This window comes from Diceros bicornis, chromosome 16 (genome assembly GCF_020826845.1).
Source record: "Diceros bicornis minor isolate mBicDic1 chromosome 16, mDicBic1.mat.cur, whole genome shotgun sequence".
Taxonomy (NCBI): Eukaryota; Metazoa; Chordata; class Mammalia; order Perissodactyla; family Rhinocerotidae; genus Diceros; species Diceros bicornis.
In genome coordinates this window covers 3,578,525-3,584,526 of record NC_080755.1, presented here as the reverse complement: position 1 = coordinate 3,584,526, position 6,002 = coordinate 3,578,525, and positions in this window count along the sequence as shown.

Below are 6,002 nucleotides of genomic sequence, written 5' to 3'. Positions count from 1 at the left end.
TCAAGGGACGAATGGATGAAGAAGATGTGGTATATATACACAATGGAATATTACTCAGCCATAAGAAACGATGAAATCCAGCCATCGCTGAGAACGTGGGTGGACCTTGAGAGTATTACACTAAGTGAAATAAGTCAGAGGAAGAAAGTCAAATACTGTGTGATCTCACTCATAAATACAAGATAAAAACAACAACAAATACATCGAGACAGAGAATGTCTTCACCTAAGGTGGTTCAGGACGGTGGTGTGAGAAGAACATGAGCTCACCTTCTCCCACAGACACAGCAAATCTGCAGCTACATACGGAACAACTCTCCCTGAAAAGAACCTGAGAACTACTGGACAGCCACTCCACAACCAAAGCTAAAAGGACCACCCTTAGACGAGTAGGAGAGGCAGAGACATAGTCTCACAAAAAACCCCACCCCTAATCCCGCCACCCACAATTGGGAGGGATCGCAGAAAAGAAAGGAGCTTCTCCCTGAGGAGCAAGACGTTTGTGCCTCACTTCAGGCACCCCAGCTCTTGGGACTCACACCAGAGGGACGAGCCTTGAAACGTTTGGCTTTAAAAACCAGCAAGGCTTACGTCCGGGAGAACCATAGGGCTGTAGAGAATTGGAGACTCTGCTCTTAAAGGTCTCATGCAGACTCACCCGCCCCTGGGACCCAGAGCAAAAGCAGCAGTTTGAAAGAGATTCACTTACTAGTCTTCTTGTCTGAGGAAGACTCGCTCTGAGCTAACATCTGTGCCAGTCTTCCTCTATTTTGTATGTGGGTTGCCACCGCAGGGTGGCCCCTGACAAGGGGTGTAGGTCTGCGCCCAGGAACCCAGCCTGGGAGGCTGAAGTGGAGCGTGTTGCACTTAACCACTAGGCCTCCGGGGCGGGCCCCCTCATTTGCTAGTCTTCAGGCTTCTGCCAGAGGGGCAGAAGTCTGTTGGGACTGTCTCCAGGGATGGAGGCGCTGGCGGGTGCCGTTTCTCCACTCTCCTCCTCCCTTGCGAGCGGCGGCACTGTGGATGCCATTTTTGCGTCCTCGCCCTAACCTGCTGGCTGTGGCAGGCGAGCGGCCCCGTGCGCCCGCGCTGTTCCTGCGAGCAGCCCCGTCAGTGGCAGTGGGCGAGCAGCCCTGCCCCCCGCCCCACAGAGCCAGCGGGCGTGCAGCCCACAAGGGGGATGCCCCCGGAGTCCCGCCTCTGGCGGAGTGTGTGTGCGTGGAGGTTGTGTTTGGTCGCGGGGCGATACTGTAAAGTGCAGAGGCCAGCTTGCCATGTGCCATGTGGGCCTCTCAGTGCTCTTGCGGCTTCTTCCTTCCACGTTCTCTGCTCCTCTGATGGGAGTGCGCGGCCGGGGAGGCGGGTGCTTGTCCCTGAGCGACATCTTGTTCGCTGATCCTCCCTGAGGGCAGCAGACGGACTTATGGTCAGGACCCCGGGCTCCAGACCAGGCTCTGCCCCTGGCTGGTGGTGGGGCCTGAGCAGGAGAATCTGATGTACTGGAGAGATGGTGGCTGTGGATTCTGCGGTGGGGGGAGGCAATCAGGGATGGCTTCCTAGAGGAGGCAGCATCATTCTGGGCAGAGTGGGCAGGCCCGAGACAGGGAAGTATAGTCACATCTAGAAGGTCATTCAGGGTACAAAGGGGCCAGACAGGAAAGGCCTTGAATGCCAAACCAAGAGTTTGCTGTGAATGTGGCAGAAGTTACAAACCAGCAGCTGAGAAATTGCCTCTGGCCCGCAGAATGCAGGTTAAAATTTTAAAGTTTTTTAGGGCAGCCCTGTAGCCTAGTGGTTAAGTTCAGTGTGCTCTTCTTCAGTGGCCCAGGTTCTGTTCCCGGGTGTGGACCTACACTACTTATCAAGCCATGCTGTGGTGATGACACACATACAAAATAGAGGAAAATGGGCATGGATGTAAGCTCAGGGCAAATCTTCCTCAGCAAAAAAAAAATTAAAGTTTTTAAAATGACATAATGTAATTATCTATTGACATCTGAAAATCAGAAAATTTCAGGTGAAATGCTGGGTTTCTGTCTTTTCTTGATGGCTTAGAAAATCTGGCAGCCTTAGGTGGGTTCCCTCCTGGCCACCGTGGGCAGGACTCCCCCGAGAGTCTCCGCCTTACACAGAGCAGGTGACCTTCAGCCAGCCCCCGCCCCCCCTCACTCATTTCACCCCCACCTGGCTGGCGCCTGTGAGCCAGCCCCTGCAGCCCCCACTGCGGGTCTGGGAGGCCCTGAAAGGCCCAAGCCAGGAGGACCCTGCAGTCGTCCGGCTCACCTCTGGTGGTGCTGGGGAGTGAGGAGGGGGCGGTGATGGGCCCCACACTGTGTCCGGTGAGAGCAGCTGAGTCCAGAGCCAGGGCGCAAGGGGTGGGGGAGGGGAGGGGAGAGGACGAGGCGGGGGAACGTGGAGATATGGAGATCAGGTGCTGAGATCTGGCCCCCAGTGAGCACAAGGAGAGAGGGCCACGTCCAGTGGTTTCTGCCCAGATCCTGGGTCAACAGTAATCCACTTACCTCACCGGAAGGTTGTAAAACTCCACATAAAAACGCAATCATGGTTCCAGGCCCACTTTATAGACTGTAGAGAGCCCAGATATAAGGGATTGGTGAGGAGGGAGAGGGGATGGGATCAGAGGGTCCCTAGTGATGGCCCTCAGTGTGCCTTCACTGGGAGTCTTGTCATCTCAGGGTCCCCCAGGGGTCTCACCCCTCCTCTCTCCTTCATCCTCAGCCAGAAATACTCTAGATTTGCCCCAATAGACTAGCTGACTGTGCTGTGTTTCAAAGAAGCAAGGAGTGCAGAATTCACTCATTTATTCACTCAACGAGCACATCTGTGTGATTGGTATATGCCATGGAGGTTACGAGGGCACAGGACCCAGACCCTACCTTTCAGAGCTGACAGGCAGGGAGCAGGTGGGGAGACTGAAGTGAGCTCACGGGTGGATGGCCGTGGCTCTACCCCTTACTGGCTGTGTGACCTTGGGCAAGTCGCTTAACCTCCCTGTGCTTCAATTTTCTCACCTATAAAATGAAGACACTAGTAGTGCCCACCTCAGGGATTGCTGGGAAGATTAAGTGAGATAGTTTACTGAAGCTCTCAGAACAATGCCCCGCTCAAAGGGAGTGCGTGTTCTAAGTGTTGGCAAGTAGTGCTGGTCACTTAGCAAGGATTTACTGAGCACCTACTCTGTGCCCGCACCGAAGACAGAGCAGTGGTGGAGACAGGCACGGCCCCTGCCCTCGTGGGGTGGTAGGCACCCCAGGGGCGAGCAGGTGAACAGCAGCCTGCAGTACTGAGGAGCCCCAGGTGTGGGAGGCAGACCTTCCTGCCTTCTGCTCAGACGCTGCAGCTGCGGGCCCCTCCCGTCCCCTGCTGACCAGCTCCTCCTGTCCTGCAGCATCTGGAGAGCTGTTGCAAACTGCCTGCCTCTAAAGGCGCACTCGCCCTGGCTCTGCCAGCTGGGGGGCCTCAGGCACTGCCTTGATCTCTCTGATCCTCTGCTCTCTCTGTGATGGGGGACGCAGTCCCTTCCTTGGGGCTTTGGAGAGGAGCAGGGGACAGACATAGACAGCATCCAGGCGGCGGGGTCGGCTCCTCCAGGGACAGGAGGAACGACTGTCAGCTTTAAACCCACCTGCAGCTGCCCCGAGGCTCGTAGAGCCTGTGGTCTGTGGTCTGCGGAGGCGGTGGGAAGAGGGGGATCTGTCAGTGCCTCGGGCATGTTGGAGGGGGGTAATTAAAACGGTGGCTGGGAGATGAATATCTGGAAACACAAATTGGAAACCATGGAAGCTATTAATCTGCTTAATGGGAAGCAGATGGTATCTGAGCGAGCAGACAGCCCTGACTCAGGGGCGGCAGGAATTGATGCGGGCCCTTCCCTGAGCTGACCTCCCCGGGTGGGCTGAGGACATGGGCCAGGGAGGGGCCCCCAGCCCCCCAGCAGGACCCCAGGGTGCTGACTCTCGTGCAGAGCAGGGGAGCAAGCTGCGTTTGTGCTAGGGTTCAAGCCTCCTTGCTGCTGAGCTGGACAAGGTAACGGACCTTTTCATGCCTCAGCTGCCTCATCTGGAAATTCCTGACCCCCGGTGCTGTTGTAGGATTAAATGCAGTCATAGGTGGGCCGTGGCAGGCACCATCCTCGGTGCTGCGGGTCCAGTGGTGAATAAACTGCCCCCAACCCCGGTCCTCCTAGAGCTCCCTTAGGGGCCTCCCCCCTTACTGGCTCAGGTGGACCCCAAAGAAACAAGTCTGCTTATAACACAGAGTCGGGGAGAACTCGTGTGCAAAGCCCTGGAAAGGTGGGACCCCGGTGGCCTGCACTTGACAACTGCAGATTGTGATGTGAGTGGGACATTGTCATGGCAACCAGCAAACACCCCTGCCCCACTGCTGTGCAGAACCGCTGACAAGGCTCTGCTCACTTCCTCCTGACAGGGTCCCTGTGACATAGGTGTTTATGCCCGTTTCACAGATGAGCAAACGAAAGCTCAGAGAAGTGCAGCCGAGGGCCCTGGCCCGACAGCTAGGACATCAGGCCTCCGATGCAGTCTTTGGCCCTGACTCGTGCAGCGGGCGTTGGCTGTATTTTGTTGGTGTCCTCAAGCACCAAAGCACGGCTGGGCCCGGGGGCTGGTGCCCCAGCCTCTGCCTGGGCTGCTCTGGAATGTGCACGGGTGATTGTTGGTGTTCCCCTTGGTGAGTGGAGGCCATTGAGGCGCGGGCAGAGGTCACTCAGCACTGCTAGTGACGGGGCTCCTGTCTCGCTGCACCCCCCTCCCTCCCAGGGCCGGAATCATTTTGAAAGCACTTGCTCCTGAAATGCTCTCCCAGGGTCTGAGTGGGGAAGATGGCCAATGTTAGTCTGTTCACCGATTCCTGGACTTGATAAGGCTCATCTCTGAAACAGTAAAGTGAAAAGATGGCCTCCAGGTTCGTATCTCGGGCCTGTGCCACCCCCGCCTCCACTGCCCTCTGAACTTGCGGCTTGTGCATCAGTGCCTTCTCAGGCACCCCATCGCCCACCCGCCCAGGGCCCTCCTGGGTCTCCCTGATTCCTTCCTACCTTCTCAGCAGCCAGGAAGAGGTTTTAAAAACACAAACCACATTGTGCCTCTGCCCTGAAACCCTCCCATGGCTTCCTCCTGCTCTTAGCATAAAATCCGGACCCCCTGCCACACTCGGCCTGCCGCCCCCTCGGCCTCCTCTTCCCAGGGCATGCCCCTCCAGGCACTTGGCTCTCCTTGCAGTGCTTCCAGCACGATGTGTTCTCTGGCCTCAGGGCCTTTGCACTTGCTGCATACTGTCTGGACCACTCATGCCCCAGGTCTTCGCATGGCTGCTGCCTTGTCGCTGTGCAGGTCTCAGCTCAAATTTGCCTCCCAGGGAGGCCCTCCCAGACCACCCCCTTACACCTTCACAGCACGTAGTGTCCTCCCAAAGTATCTTCAGTGTGCACGTGTGTGCGAGTTTACTGTCTGCCCCCACCCCCATGGCAGCAGGAGCTCTCTCTCCTCCTTACTGCCCAATCCCCAGGGCCTAGACCCGAGTTCAATAAACATTTGTAGACTTGATGAACAAAGTGTGAGGCTCTGCGAGAATTCAGCCGGAGATGCAACCTGACCCAGAACTCTGGGGCTTTGCTGCGTTTACCAGCACTTGGTGGCGTTGTGCCGAGTCTCCCCAACCCCCAACCACTGACCTGAGGATCGATGACCCTGTGCCCTCAGCCCCTGACTGTGTCCCAGCTGCAGCTCCCAGAGTGGGGCTCGAGGAGATGCCTGGAGGCTGGTCTGTGCTGAAAACCCAAATCCTCCATGTGGGTGGGAGGGAAGCCCCCCACCTTGAGGTGCCGACCCCAGCAGAGGGAGTAACTCTTCCACCCGAGCGTTAGGGACTTGAGGATGAGCATTCACCAGGCAGGTGAAGAGGGAAGAGTGTTCTGGGCAGAGGAAACAGCACTTGCAAAGGCCTGGATGCCGGAGAGGCATC